We start from the raw sequence: 17,011 nt of genomic DNA on the forward strand, positions 1-17,011 counted from the left end.
CTTTCGAAAATAGATAAATATATAAATAATAAAAAATGAGAACATTACTTGTTATCGTGTCAAAAGAAGGAAAAATCCTGCTCGCGTGATAACATGTTTTTTTAAAAACATTTACATAACCTTTTTATTTTTATTTATATATCTGCTTAAGCTTTTTGTCAGTGTATTTGAAGGAATTCAGTTGATTACAACCCTTTCTGCGTGTTCTTTACATTACAATAGTATAACCCTAAATCCGACGGCGCAATACTACACCGTTCAATACTGTAAAATTGAAACAAAGCTGTTCTGCTTGAAAAGGGCGCCATTTTCTTCTTATTCATATTTATATTGATTCTTTACTTTAAATAAATAAAGTAATTACGTGTTTACTTTTTTAATATCCCATTTTGCTGTTTCGGATTATTTTACTAAAGTAAGTAAAGCTTCATTATTTTCCAAAACTGTTTTTGTTTCTTTGTTCTTCGATATTTCGTAGTGTTGAAGTAAATACTTAAAGTTTACGCATAAATTAATATACTTTCGTATATTAATTTATGTGAATAAATGAAATAGTTATATATATATATATATATATATATATATATATATATATATATATATATATATTCTCTCGTATTTCTTTTAAATCGTTCTTTCAAATAATAATAATAATAATAATAATAATAATAATAATAATAATAATAATAATAATAAATAATGATAGCCATTTCTGTAAGGTTTGACGAGGCTGCTGGATCGTAAATATTGTCCGGCAACCGAAACATATGTAACTGAACAGATAAAACGGTAATAAAAAATAAAACGCATATTTGCTCTGCAATAGTATTGAGCACACTCTTCAGGTTTTACTAATTACCATTTTTGGCATATATATATATATATATATATATATATATATATATATTCCAATGTTAATATTTTCCAGAGGTAAAAAAAACCAATGAAGTTTAACAAGGTTAATACAAGAGTGCTCAATACCGAAGTAGAGCAAGATCTACATTTCATTTGTTTTACATAGCATTAATAGGTCGTTACAACTTCATGAGCATACCCCGGTCTATCAGCCACAAGCAACTAAAAACCTTTTCAGGCGACACCACATATTCCGAAGTTTACAAACTAACTTTTAGTATAAACCAGTGTCGCCTGCAGGGATCTCTAGTTGCTTATGGCTGGCTGACCGAGGCAGATAACCGAAGTTAAGCAACGATGAGCCGCCTGGCCAGTACCAGATGAGTGACCATTTGGGAAGGTTAGGCGCTGTATGTAGGGGAACGTCGACACCTCCTTGCAAGAGTTGCAAAAATCAAACGTTGTCGTCTCCTCTAACGGATATATTTTGTCGTAAGAAGTGATTCACTGAAAAAAAAAAACGTAAAAAAAGAAATATAGTCGTCCCGGCGAGAAATCCGTAAGGGCTCGTCTGATAACAGAAAGTAGTTAAAAGTTAAGTGCAAATAAATTACAAATTGATTGATAAGGTTACTAATTAAGGGCAAAACTATCTCTAAGCCCATGAGGTCAGCGTGACCCATGCAGAAAAAAATGAAAATATATATGAAAACGTAACATTTACTCTAATACATTCTTGAATTATACATATACATATATATATATATATATATATATATATGTATGTATATATATATATATAACTACTTCATTTATTCGCATAAATCTAATATACGAAAGTATAGATTTATGCGTAAACTTTAAGTATTTACTTCAAAAGTGCTCAATACGTAGGTAGAGCCAGTTAGTAATTTATAAAATATATATGGCGATTAAGCTACACTGAATATTCTGCGTTTCATCCAACTATAGGATTCGTCAGGCTTATGCGCATAAGCCTGACGAATCCTATAGTTGGATGAAACGCAGAATATTCAGTGTAGCTTAATCGCCATATATATTTTATAAATTACTATATATATATATATATATATATATATATATATATATATATATATATATATATATAATGAATGACAACATTTTGTAAAGATGGACGTCATCGTATTTAATATGACGGGAGATTTTTGCTATCAGAGATTTTTCATCTCATTACTTGCATTTGGAATTCCTTCTGCACCCCCTGTTTCCTACTGTACCAACACAATGAAGTTTAAATGTAATGTGAGCAATCATCTCGCTGTTCAAAAGCACACCAAGTTTTCTCTCTAGTAACATAAGCTTTATCACAACATCCCTTTACGCTACAGATGCAATGTGCTTTGTTTGAGGCGCAGCAAATACGCCTCAGGCGTAAAATCGCAAACAATGGAATTAAGGGGGTAATATTGCTTTATTTTGTGTGATCTAGGCTAAACCTTCCCCGACTTTGTACGCAACTACTGAGCTCTGCTACTTTCGATGTGGGAATAAAATCCTGCAACGCGGTGGCTAAATTGTCAACGACGCAGACTAACAACCTCGATGTGTCAAGTTCAAACGCAGTTCGTTTCACGAAAACACCTTTACTTAAGATGTAGGAAACCTTGACATAGTCTCTCCTATAAATACCGGACGTCTTTTTAGAAAGCATTCTAATGGGAAAGATATCGTGGAAACGAATGTCAACAAAAATCATTTTATCGACACGAAAGAGTGAATGATGCGCAAAAACAGCAACCCTACTACTACGGCAAACGAAGAGGACTTCATGCAGACCAGAGAAACGATATTCGTTAGCGCTGTACTAAGATCCACTCACTTTTATAAATATGTAGATATGCCCATATGACATGTTTTTCTAGTATCCCGACACCAAACCCATAAACGCACAAACGAAAACAACTTATAGTAAAAAATTTAAAAGGAATCGGAATTGGTAATTCGGCCGGAGTCGGGGATTGAGAACAGAATCGGTAATTGTATCAGAATCGTGAAAAAATATTAGAATCATTTAATCACTAGTATTCTTGTGTTTTGAACGTTTGATACGTATGTTTCAAATTCATCATTTTAAACATTGACTTTCTGTCTCTCGAATTATGGGGACGGCTTAGATAGTATCTTATAAATACTTCGTCTCTCTTAAAACCGATAAATGTTGACTGCATTTTATATTTATATTTTTATTTATTTATTTATTTATTTATTTATTTATTTATTGGTTGGTTGGGAAGACAGACGATGTCAAGGGATATTGCTTAAATAAACAAGAAAATCAACCATTTTTCACTTTTTCTAGTTAATGATCCCTTAAAAAGAAAGAGAATTGTGAAAAAAATATGTGTAAATCCGATATAAATGGTATATAAAACGACTTTTATTTTCTTTTGACTTTCTCAAGCGAATCAAGTCATTAGCCTAGGGCTTCCTGAAAACGCTGGAATTAAAGATGGCGTCGTGATAAGGATTCCTTGCGTATGTCTCATTATTTTAGTGTAAGAGATCGGAGAAACGGCGCGATATCTCTTGTATCTGGGCCCAGATTTATTTTAAATGCTTTTTAAGAAAAGAAATACGGGGCTACTTTTGTTTTTTAAGGTGATACAAGACCTACTAGGAGCTAAGAATGCATAAGTTGTTTAGGCGAACCCCCATATTAACTTACTCGGACTACTTCCGGCTTTGAACGCCATTACACGCCATAGGTAGTAGACGGTGTCAGTTAATTTGGCGACTCTGCCCAATTTCTATCCACGCTGTGGTGTTTATTTCATTCAATTTTCGCACTATTTTTTAATAAAATAATATTGTTTTTAAATACAATAAATAAGAATATTCGTAAACTGATTTTTACTATTCATTATCTCTGCGACAATATGTCTGTTAATAAACAACTGACTGCCTCATAGACACTACCTTCGTATGTCTAAGGTTTGCCCTACGAGGGTGGGGTTTCAGGACAATCTGGCATGAGGATTCTTTTCCCTAAAGTAAACCCTGACCTAAAATCACATAATATTCGCGATCGAAATAAGATCATTTTGATATGGTTAACCCACACTGGCCTTTAAGAGGAATGGTGCACATTTTCCAAGTGGTTTTACCTCAAATAACAGCACGAAACTGTATACTCCACCAGACCAGATGAATTCTTGTCCTGGAATTCAGTGAGATCAAGACAAGAAAGATATACTACAACGTGGTTAAAGGGTCGATTGGGGAGAGACAAAATTATGTTATCAACTTCTTTACTAACTCAGTGTTTGAGGGGTAAAGAAGAACGTAAATAGAATATTCGAACATCTATGTGTCTCATATAAAGGAAGGGGAAGTGGTCTCTTGCTTTTTAAGAACTTCGACTGATTGTGATTGTCGTACTCCGATACTCGTCTGGTTTGTGCCTATACCGTTTGTGTGATTATTTAAAGTGTAGAGATTTGCATAGTCTCAGTAGTTTGTCTTTGTCACGCAGTGTCTGTTTTATTATTATTATTATTATTATTATTATTATTATTATTATTATTATTATTATTATTTGTGTTATCTATAATATAAATCTCATCTGTCTGTTTAAATGTATGTATGTATGTATGTATGTATGTCTAAAACTTTCAACAGGGGGGAGACGGATTTTCACGAGATCGGTATTGTTTTGGAGTTTGTTCTTTCGGACCACAAAAATCAAAAAAATTGGCTAAAAACGTTAATTCTTTCACCTGGGCACTTTTCTGCAGAGAGAGGTCGCTTTTTTCGCCGATGTTTTTTAAAGTGATCCCCTCTTTTCGATTGACTAGCCTTCGCCACTTCCGGTTTGTCGATGGATGCAAGGTCACCTTTTTTGCATAATACACATTTTTTTTTTACATGCGGGTCACCACTTATCAAGGCCCGAAGGCCACTCAGGGATAAGGGTTATTGCGTGTACAGTAATCAATGCGGTAGTATTGTAGTAATCATTAGTATTGGGGGCTTTGATAGAGTGTCTTACTTAAGGGGGCGGTTTGTCAGGAGTTTGTTTATGTTGGACTTGAAGATGCCCAAGTTGTAGTCAGGTGGGAAACAGGCAAGCGGCAGAGAGTTCCACTGGCGTGCAGTTCTAAGAAAGAAGCTTTGCTCATGGAATTTACGTTTGGATTTAGGCACAGATAAAGAGCGGGGAAAATTATTGACAGTAGTTTCAGCCAGACGGGTGTTTGTCGTGAAAGATTGGCGAGGGGGGGCGAGGGATTGGAGCTCAGACGAGCACCTGCCATGGAAATAAGGATAAAACAAAGACAGGCTCGCAACGTCTCTTCTGTAGGAGAGAGGTTGCAGGGTAGAGAAAAGGGCATCCCCCACTAAACCACGAAGTCTATTTTGTACTCTGGCAGGATAGGCTATTTTTAGCAGCTCCTGCCAAGGTGTGGCAGCAGTACTCCATCCTTGGACGTACTTGCCTTTTATACAGATAGAGAATTGCATCAGTAGTGAGATATCTTCTGGAGCAGTAGAAGTATCTCACCATTTTCCCAGCGTCCCTGGCAACAGATTTGATGTACGTGTTCCATTTCAGATTAGGAGTAAAGGTCAAACCCAGAAGCTTGTCGAAACATGGAGCCTCTCCAAGACGAGAGCCATCCATTTCAATTGATGCCAGATGGGGATCAGAGCGTTGATGATGTAAAGATAGAAGCTTCATTAAAGATACATTAAAACGAACTAGCCATCTCTTTCCTCATTGTACCACGTGCTCAAAATCGGAGGAGAGAGAATTAGAGAGAACTTTGTCATTTACGGCCTTTGATGTGTTGCCGTAGATGGTCGTGTCATCAGCATGATTTAAGTATGTGTTTTGGGAGATCATTGATGTAGATCAGGAAGAGAGTTGAGCTCAGGATAGACCCCTGAGGGACCCCAGCATTAATACTGTGGGCTTCTGATTTCTGCCCATCAACCACTACTCTTATGAGCCTATCAGAGAGAAATTATTTAATGATTGAGAAAACATTTCCAGTAATACCGTAGCTGGAAATCTTGTGAAGTAGGCCCTTATGTCATACATTATCGAAGTCCTTCGATATGTCAAGAGCAATTGCCCTGGAAAGGAAGCCTTTGTCAAGAGATTCACTAATCCTATGTGATATAACTGTTAGCACATCTGCTGTAGATCTTGCAGAGCGGAAACCATATTGCATGTCACTAAGAAGGTTGTTTCTGTTGAGGTGGTTGACTACTTCTTTATTTAATATGGATTGAAACAACTTACTCATGACACACAGGAGACTTATTGGTCTGTACTGAGAGGGAGATGACTTTACACCTGAATTCTTAAATACAGGGCATACTTATGAGGTTTTCCAGGGTGTTGGAAAGCACTTCTCCTTAAAGAAACGCTTAAACAGCTTTGTAAGTATGAGGGCAAGTTCTGGTTGGAACTTTTTCAGCACTATAACTGTAATGCCATCAGGGCCAGTTGCTTTACTGGAATCAACGTTCTTGATTAGCTTGGCAACCTCACGCACAGATATTTGTATGTTGCATAGCGTGTTGTCTGTTATAGGAGGAAATATCGGGAGTTGATGGTCATTGTCGCATAGGGTAGAATTAGCGGCAAAGTTCTTTGCAAATAGTTTGGCCATGTATGATGCTGACGAGATGACCTCAGGTCCATTGATGATATGTGGGATAGAACGCACACTTCTGTTCAAGATCCTGTTTGCTATTTGCCAGAACTGGTGCGAGCCAAGCCGCTGCTCAGCTACTTTGGATTTAACAGACTGAACATATAGCTCTCTTGTATGTTTTATCACTCTTTTACAGTGGTTGCTGGCAGTCCTGAAAGCAGCTTTAGTCTCAGTACATCGATTACGTTGGTAGCTATGGAAAAAGTGATTTCTGTGCGCGATGGCAGCAGCACATTCAGCAACACATCCCCAAACACCCGGGCAACGCCGGACACCCAGTCTATAATATAAATATCACCTGTCTGTTTAAATGTATGTATGTATGTCTCGCAAAAACTTTCGACAGATGCGACGGATCCTGTCAATTTCGGTATCATTTAGAAGCTCTACGTCTCGTACGACAAATATCGAAAAATTGGCCCAAAATATTAATTCCTTCGCCCTAAACTGGCCAGTTTTGTACAAGGATGGGGTCAATTTTTTTCGCTGACAATTTAGCAAGTCATCCTCACCGTTGGATTGACTTTGGTTAATTTCAACGCGTTTGACTTTCGGTCGCGTCATAGAGACATCGGCTAATACGTCAGATTTTCTTTCGCTATATTTTCCGCCTTCGCGTCACGGGTTCGAACCTGCCTGCCTACTACTTCTTTTTTTTTTTTTCTTGCTCAACAAACACTTCCAAACACCCGGACAACGCCGGGCACCCAGGATATTCTATTATATAAACCTTACCTGTCTGTTTAAATGTATGTATGTATGTATATTTGTATGTATTCCTATAACTTTCAACAGAGGCAACGGATTTACACAGATCTGTAGCATTTTGAAGATCGACCCCTCGGACGAAAAATATCGAAAAACTGCTAAAAAACATTAATTTTTTCCCCCTCAACTGGGCACTTTTCTACAGGGAGGGGTCGGTTTTTCGTCGATGTTCTCGAAGTCATCCTCTCTTTTCGATTGACTGGCCTTTATTTAAATCTGCGTCACTTCCGATTTGGCGATGGTCACAACACCAAACACGTCACATTTTTTTCACGTTCTTTTCCTCCATCGCGGTACGGGTTCGAGCCTTCCTACCTACTAATTTTTTTTTTTTTTTTTTTTTTTTTTGCTCAACACACCCAGGCTGGTCATTAATATAGCATAAAACATCTTACCGCAGATTTTCCAGCTTTTTTTTTTTTTTTTGTGTGTGTGTGTGTGTGTGTGTGTGTGTGTGTGTGTGTGTGTGTGTGTGTGTGTGTGTGTGTGTGTGTGTGTGTGTGAAACACATGAAAAATTAGGAACAATAAAAATAATTACTACACATTTATTGTGAAGTCAAACACACATAAGGACAAATAAAACATAAAAATTAAGAAGGTTTATAGTTCGAGTATTACAGTTGAAACGAACGGGAATGATGTTCATTCCTCCATTTTAAAAGTCACTCTATCTCGCCCCACTCCCTACCGGCTGTTCATCTCGTGAGAAGTTACGAGAATTTAAAGTCTCGGCTGAGACAAGGGAGGCAATTTTCCCCTAAGTGGTAAAGAGTTATTCTTCTTATATTGCACTTTTTGTGTCATCCTAACAATCATTATTATTATTATTATTATTATTATTATTATTATTATTGTCGTCGTCGTCGTTGTTGTTGTTGTTGTCGTTGTTGTTGTTGTTGTTGTTGTTGTTGTTGTTGTTCAATAAGAGTTCTCACACAGGCCATCTTAAAAGATTTCTCTTTGAGAAGGACCTGTGGAGTTCGCTAGAGTTTGGGTAACAACAAATCGCCCCAGATTCTTAGTACTCCCGCCCCTCTTTCGATTACCTTTGCAGGTAGATTTGCGTTATCGAAACAGCCGTTTACCATTGATTTCTTGTTGAGAACGACCATTAGTCTTCACTGGAATTTGACTGGCAATAAGCCTCCGCAAGGTCTTGGACTTCTTTGCACTTATCCAATGGAGGTCTGGCCAGTGCTTTCTCTCCTCAGTATTTCTATCCTCCTCGACTCTTCTCAACTATTTACTAGTTTTGTTTTACTTCTGTTGCAGTTTCTATATAGCATCTGTACCTACTGTGTATTAGTCTCCACATTTAAGGTTATCCCTTAATATATTTAGCCGTTTTCATCATTGCTATCCGTGCTATCTTTGCAGCCATCCCCTTGATTCCAATTTCTCCCTTTTTTTTCGAAGTGTTTTGGGATTGTTCCTAGTGCTCCTATGAGTTATAATGACTGTCTTCATCTTCCATATCTACTTCAGTACTCTGGCCAGTTCTATGTATTTGTTCCGCTTCTCTGTCTCTTTGATATCCACCCTGTGGTCTGCTAGAGCAACAAAATCTACGATTTAGCAAGACTTTTTGTTGTTAACTATTATGACATTTCGCGATGATTTATCTGTTTGTTCGTCGAAGTCCCATAAGAATTTATGATTTTCCCTTTCAAGTACTGCTACCGGTTTGTGCTTGTACCATTTGTTTTAGTGTTCAAGATTTGCATAGTTCCCAGTGTACTGCCTTTCTCCCACCTGATCATGTCTATTCTTATATCCTTTTGGGTTAGTTAGTCATCGCATTCAAGGTATTTCTTGAATATTTCAGCTGTTTTCATTATTGTTTATACGTTTACCGTCTCAGCCATCCCTCTGATTCCAATCTCTCCAATTCTTTTTTCAAAGTATTTCGGTATTGTTCCTAGTACTCTTACAATTACTGGTGTTATCTTGACTTTTTAAAATCCTTTTTCTTCTTCTTCTTCTTCTTCTTCTTCTTCTTCTTCTTATTATTATTATTATTATTATTATTATTATTATTCTCTATATATTAATACGATATCGTGTATGTTCTTTTGTGTGTCACGATTTCCGACAAATTTCATTGGTTGAGATTTAATTCCGGAATACACATTTATGAACGCTCCAGGCGGCATTCGATTAGTGTGCTCTCACCGCTATATTTTTTAATTCTATGAAATTTAGGATTTATTCTGGTAAATACAAAAGTTATTAAAAAATAATTGATTTTAAGTTATTTTGTAGTAAGAAATGATAACACAATTCTCTCGGTCGGCGGACGCTATAAGTTTTCTAATTTAAAATATTTGGGACAAAAATTGATGCATCACTGCAGTTCTATATTTTGTAATAATATCTACAGTAGTTATTTTTTTTTTCATTTTTTTTTTTTACATTTTTACATTTTTGTCGTTTGAGAAAGAGAGAGAGAAAGAGACAGAAAGATAGAGAGAGAGATCGACGCTGTTGTTTTCGTTATTTAAAATATTATTGCTACTACTACATTTTCATTTGTGTGTGTGTGTGTGTGTGTGTGTGTGTGTGTGTGTGTGTGTGTGTGTACTTACGCTCATCTATGGGTGTGGGGGGGGAGAATTTATGCGTTCCTGAAGTTTTATTTTTTGTAATCATATCTGCAGCAGTCATTTGTTTTTTTGTTTTTTCATTATTTATTTTGTTTACATTTTTAATTGTTTGTGTGTGTGTGAGAGAGAGAAAGACAGAGAGTGAGAGAGAGAGAGAGAGAGAGAGAGAGGGGGGGGAGAGAGCTTACATCTTTTTTCTTTCGAGTGGCTGTCATTTAATAATTGTTGTGGCCTTCTATTTCTTATAATAATTAATTTTGCCAAGAATTCTTCATAAGTTTTGGTTTCGTTTTCGATTATAGATGATGGCACTCAACTCGTCTTTTTTTATTTTTGAAATCACTACTTTATAAATAAATAAATAAATAGAAGATCAATTCATTCAGTTCTTGAACTTCATTAAGCTACCGATGAATTTGATGAATTTAACATGTGTGAATCTACGCAAACAATTCAAGCGATGCTATCGTTTGTTGGGAACGAGGTAATATCACTCACTCAGCAGTGAACATGTTAAAGTTATTAGAAGAAAACGGGGATTCTTAGCATTGATGTGAAGGTATTATCGCGCTAAGCAATACTTTGGCTCATAAATTACGTTTTATGTCTTTTTTGCGGGATTTTAATGGCACCATCAATTTGGCTTAAGAATGCCTGGAGAAACTCTTGTGTCCTGCTGACTTAGGGTTCCCTGCGTCGATTCTTGACATTGCGTTAAGGTGAAAGGTAGAATGACTATTTAGGGTTAGGGTTAGGGTTAAGGTTAGGGTTAGGGAGTTGTGAATATTAGAATTAAAAAAAAATTGTAAATGAAAGATTAATTTAGTGTAGCTTTACGAAAAAGTATTTTGTTTTATTAATTTTATTCTTTATTGCTGTAAAATTAGTATTGGTTAGGGTTAGGGGGTGGGGTTAGGGTTGGGGTTAATTTTGGTCAGAATCTTCATATATTCCTTTCTCATTCACTTTTTGTCCATTTTCCTTAAGAAAATTGTTAACTTAAAAGTGTTTAATTTCTTAATTTTATCTCATTTTCTTTCAGGTTTTTTTTCTCTCACGTTCACCCCTATGGGTATATCGCCACTTTAACGTAAGGGGCTACTATTTTCAACCATGCATAGGAAAGATTATCAAGATGTTAGTTTACGTTACATTTAAACTTATGTATATCAACACAGACAGGGAAGCAGGTAGCAGAAAGGGAATTTCAAAGTCTAGTTGTTCGAGGGAAGAAACTGTTAGAGTAGAAAGCTTTCTGGTATTTAAGGACCTTAACAATGAATGGGTGCAATTTTGTTGCTAAGCGAGTTTATCAAAATATGTACGTCGAGGAGGCACAAATTCGACGAGATCATAAGAGCACATTCCATTAAAATACTTGTAAAACAGGCACATAGATGCAACATTGCGGCGATGGGACAGGGGTTGGAGCTTAGGTGACATTAGATTGAAGACTGTTTATTGGACCCTATCCAAGAGGGAGACACTAGTAGTAGATGCACCAACCTAGATGTGGCAACACTACTCCATGCTTTGGCGAATGGCGGCCTTGTAAGGATACAGAATACAGGTGTGAGTAGTCTTCTAGCATAATAAAGGAAATGCACTTTCTTTGCAGCAGCTTTCGCAATGTCTTCCAAATATTTGTTCCAGTTCATATTGCCTGTGAATGTTAATCCGAATCAAAATGATATTAATTAAAGAACCTGTTTTGGTTCGCATGTACAGGTTTTATTAAACTGAAGAACTTGTATTTATCACAAGTTCATCGAAAGCGAAGAACGTAGTCTACGTTCGATTTTTCATGAATTAAAAACTGGATTCGTGCAACCTCCGCATCACTTTAAAACATGTGATAATGATGAGAACGTGACTAGAAAAATAGGTACAAGATTGTGGTTTTAACGATTTCAACAGGGGCAAAAGCTTGCATGATGAGCCAGGAGAAAAGTTGCTGAAAATTGATGTTGCATCCGGGGACGCTGTTAATGCTAACGCAACAGACACAATTATTCATCATGAATTGAAATTGTTTGGAAATGGGTTCCGCTTCATAGTTATCACACGTCATTCTGATAAGTCTGTGTGTTTTATATTTTAAAAATTCAATTTTAAAAAACGTGTTACATAACAAGGGGCATGTTTGAATAGAAAAGTTTTAGCGACACTTTCAAGGGTGAGAGGTGACCTTATTCGAAATTACGAAATCACGTATTTTTTTCGCGGAAATTCCTCTCTCTCTCTCTCTCCCCCCCCATCTCTCTCTCTCTCTCTCTTTCTCTCTCTCTCTCTCTCTCTTGGTTACCAAACCTTCAAGCAGGAAATACGTGCCCCGGGTTCCGTATTCAGAGCGGATTAAAAAACAGGAGGAATTACTTTTTGGACGTCCTTCGTGTGTGTGTGTGTATATATATATATATATATATATATATATATATATATATATATATATATATATATACAGAGAGAGAGAGAGAGAGAAAGAAAGAAAGAGAGAGAAATAAAAAGGAACAAACCGAGTTATGTGTTCATCAACGTTTCGTCTTTATTTCGAGATATTTGAAGACTTTTCAAGTGCAAATTGTGACGCTGTTCTATTTTAGAAACGGAAAAAAGACGTTGGAAATTCAAAAAAGAAGTGGAGCTTGCGTTGTTTAAGAGAGAGTGATTTTTAATAACGTCATATAGTCGTTAATATTTTTTTTTTAAATATTTGAACACAGTTAATATTCTTTCTGGAAAAATATGCCAGAAAAATATAATAGAAAAGAAATGAGTGTTTTTGTTAATTAAATTATGTTCTTTTAATAAAAGTTTACTTATTAATGGCGCTACATTACAGAATCCTTCGCGTTGTTTGAAATCGCGATAATCTCCCTCTTCAACAACAGAAAGCTCCCTTCCTTTTTGAATTTCCAACGTCTTCTTCCGTTTCTGAAATAGAACAGCGTCACACTTTGCACATGAAACATTTTCAAATATTTTGTACTGGTATTTTTTGTTTTCTTAATCTCATTCATCAAGAGGAATCCTCGAAATAAAGACGAAACGTTGATGAACACATAACTCGTTTTGTTCCTTTTAAATCGCATCTTATATATATATATATATATATATATATATATATATATATATATATATATATATATATATATATATATATAACATAAAGCTGAATGTCTATGTGTGTATGTGTGACTGTGTCTGGTCACGAATAGGCTCCTATATGGTTGACTATTTTGAAAAACTGATTACATATAATGATAGAAAATGTATCGAGACACAGGAATGGGTATGTTTGATCTGGCAGAACAGTTGTTCATTAAAATTGTGGGGTTTGCGTTCGCGCCTGGTCCACAAAATATGGAAATAAAAAATTAAAAAAAAAAACGTTTACAAGTGTTTTTGATATAGATGTACATAAGAATACTTTGATAAGTATGTTTTAACTTAAATAGGGATGGTATAATAAAATTGTGGGGTCTGCGTTCGCGCCTGGCCTCCATAGAATGGAAATAAGCATAAACTTTAATAAAGACTTTTCATATCTATCTGCGTAAGTATACTTTCATAATTATGTTTCTGTTTGAAGAAATATGGTATAATAAAATTATGGGATGTTCGTTCACACCTGACCTCCATAGAATGGAAATATGTCACAAAGTTTAACAAGGTTTTTTTTAATATAGATCCACAGAATATTGTGATAAGTGTTTCAGTGTGAACAGGTATGGTATAATAAATTATGGGGTTTATCTATTTTATTTTTACTTTCATCATATTTTGCTTTCGTTTTGATACCCCCATATTCGAAGCAATCTCTTTATAACCCTTCCTTTTCATAACCTATCATACTTTCATAAATCAGAGTCCATTTTCTTAGGCTGTTTTGGAACCCAGTCAACAACGGGTACTTTTGCTAGCATATATATATATATATATATATATATATATATATATACGCACACATATTTGTCCTTCCCGACATGGGTAGGATTTAAAAACTGTCTTTTTTCGCACGATCTATGACTTTTTCTTTTCTTACATTTTTATTTCAATTATCCTGAAGATGTCCTCTGAAACAAGGACGAAACGTTGATTTTTTTAATAATTTCATTCGGTTTTTCTATCTTTCTTTAAACATAACGTCAACCACCGCTGGTATATTTTTTCATTCCTTATACATATATATATATATATATATATATATATATATATATATATATATATATATATATATACCGCATTCCCTATATCTTCCATTTTTCTTTTTCTTTGCTTTTTCCTATTTTCGTCCAATTTCTTTTTTCTTTCGCGTTACTGCTTTTCTTTTGTACCCCTCCCTTGCTCATCTCCACCTCTTCTTTCCTCAGCATTTCCCTCTCTTTCCGTCCCCACGTTTCAAAAGAATACTTTTTTCACATTGACATGCTTCTCAACCAATTGGTTGGTGGCATAACACCTGTCAACGTTGAATAGTTTATAAATACTGCAAATCAATACATAAAATATATCTTTTTATAACACTTGATGTGGACATATGAACTATACGCATAATAATATTAATTGAATGATGAAGAATAAAAGTTACGTATGCATTTATTATATCATCCAAACAATAAATAGAAGTTAAAGGGAAATTTAAGAAAAAACTTTTAGGCCATGACATTTTGAAGCTAAATACTTCTCATCAGAACAGTAGAAAGGCCAGAATTATACAAAATGCAAATATGAGAAAAAACTGGCCTATGACATTTATATGGAATGAGAATGAAGGAATACGGTTATATGGTAAAAAGTAATTAAAACTAAAAGTGGGTACAACATATAAGGGTAAATCAGAAGGGTAGTATATATGTAGGTAATATTTAAAAAGAGTATATATATATATATATATATATATATATATATATATATATATATATATATATATATATATATATATATATGACTACTTCATTTAATCACATAAATTAATATACGAAAGTATAAATTTATGCGTAAGCTTTAAGTATTTGCTTCAACAGTGCTCAATACGTAAGTAGAGCCAGGCAGTAAGTAATAAAATATATACGGCAATTAAGCTACACAAAATATTCCGCGTTTCATCCACGCTAGGATTCATCAGGCTTATATGCTTCATGAATCCTAGCGTGGATGAAACGCGGAATATTTTGTGTTGCTTAATTGCCGTATATATTTTATTACTTACTATATATAAGGTCCTTATTCCGCGGAGTTTCGAAAAATACTATTCTTACTATTCTTTTCGTGGATTAGCTTGAGAGAATCTTCATGCAAGCTGAAATATTATGCGCGGTTTGTTTGTTTTTTTTTTAATTATTTTTTACATTTCCCACATTTTTACACTCGTTGTTTTTAAAGGACATGTACATTTTTGTAATTTATAACTATAATAAATTGCGGTTTCACTTAATGCTATAACCAGCAAGTTATAGAATTGCTACAAATATAATTTGCTGATTTCTTTATGTCCTCTGATGAGAAGAATAGCATTCTCTGTAACTCTGCGAAATAAGTACTTTGTAACTTGTTTTATGGAGTATTCAGCCGAACAATAAATTTTGATTGTAAAGTTCAACTTTAAATAAAACAATAAATTTTGATTGTAAAGTTCAACTTTAAATAAAACAATAAATTTTGATTGTAAAGTTCAACTTTAAATAAAACAATAAATTTTGATTGTAAAGTTCAACTTTAAATAAAACAATAAATTTTGATATTCAAAGTTCAACTTAAAGTTTTAATTTCTTTCTCTTATAATAAGCTCTTCTCGATTGTGTGTGTATTGAGCTTTTTTTTATTCGAGTGGGATTAAATTATCTATAGATTGACACTGGTATTTATATTAGATTGAAGTTTACAATAGCGTACATCAGGTAAAAAATACATATTTTTTTACAACGAAACAGGACTGTATGTCGATGACTACAAATATTTTAAGCCCCCTTCTTTGGGTAGAGCATTGTCGTAAATAATCTAATCTGCTACTTAATTGGCTGAAAAATGCGACGCTTACTGTTTGTTTATAAACAAGCGGTTAGAGCACTGTAAAAGTGGTGGGTAAATGTTTGTTTAAATAGACATTTACGGGCGCCGCTCTCGTGGGTCGATCGGTAGATGTGCTGACTGTCAACGCGATGTTTCAATCCTCGGCTTGTGATACAACGAAACGCAATGGTTCTGGGTTCAATCCTCGGCTTGTGATACAACGAAATAGGACTGTATGTCGATGACTACATATATATGATCGAATGAGTCTTGCTCGACAGACGAACACCTCTCTCTTTTTATATATATATATATATATATATATATATATATAGAGAGAGAGAGAGAGAGAGAGAGGGAGAGAGAGAGATAAAAAGAGAGGTGTTCGTCTGTCGAGCAAGACTCAAATGAGATGGTGGATGAAACGCACTGAATTGTAACGCAAGATTTGCACAATACTTAAGTATTCCTCAACCGAGTCGGCACTGCTTGATTCTAATAGCAAAGAGAAGGTCAGGACGACTTGTAAAAATACCGAAATAATCGGGTTTTTCCAATTTACTACTAAACATACTCAACGATGCTTATTTTCACTAAAAGAAACCTGTGTATCAGCGTGATTCCGATTCCGATTCTTTATAAATCTCTAAATGTTTAACAATAGAATTGTTATTTATTTTCGACTAGCCTTGGTGGCCGGCGTTGCCCGGGTTTTTGGAGGTGTGTGTTAAGCAAAAAAAAAAAAAAAAAAAAAAAAAACTGGTAGTCTGCAGGCAGACTCGAACCCGTATCGTGAAGGAGGAAAAGAACGTAAAAAAAAACATGACGTCTTTGCTGTTGCGTCCATCGCCAAACCGGAAGTGGCGATGGTTTAAATTAAGGCTATTCAATTGAAAAGAGGGGATGACTTTCGAAAATATCGGCGAAAAAAGCGACCCCTACCTGTAGAAAAGTGCCCAACCAATTCCTCGATATTTGTCCGAAGGGTCGAACTTTAAGACACTATCTACCCATCGCCTCTGTCAAAAGTTTAAGGCAGACATACAAACATACAAACATACAGACA

This window comes from Euprymna scolopes, chromosome 28, assembly GCF_053919585.1.
Source record: "Euprymna scolopes isolate OS-2025 chromosome 28, ASM5391958v1, whole genome shotgun sequence".
NCBI classification, from domain to species: Eukaryota; Metazoa; Mollusca; class Cephalopoda; order Sepiida; family Sepiolidae; genus Euprymna; species Euprymna scolopes.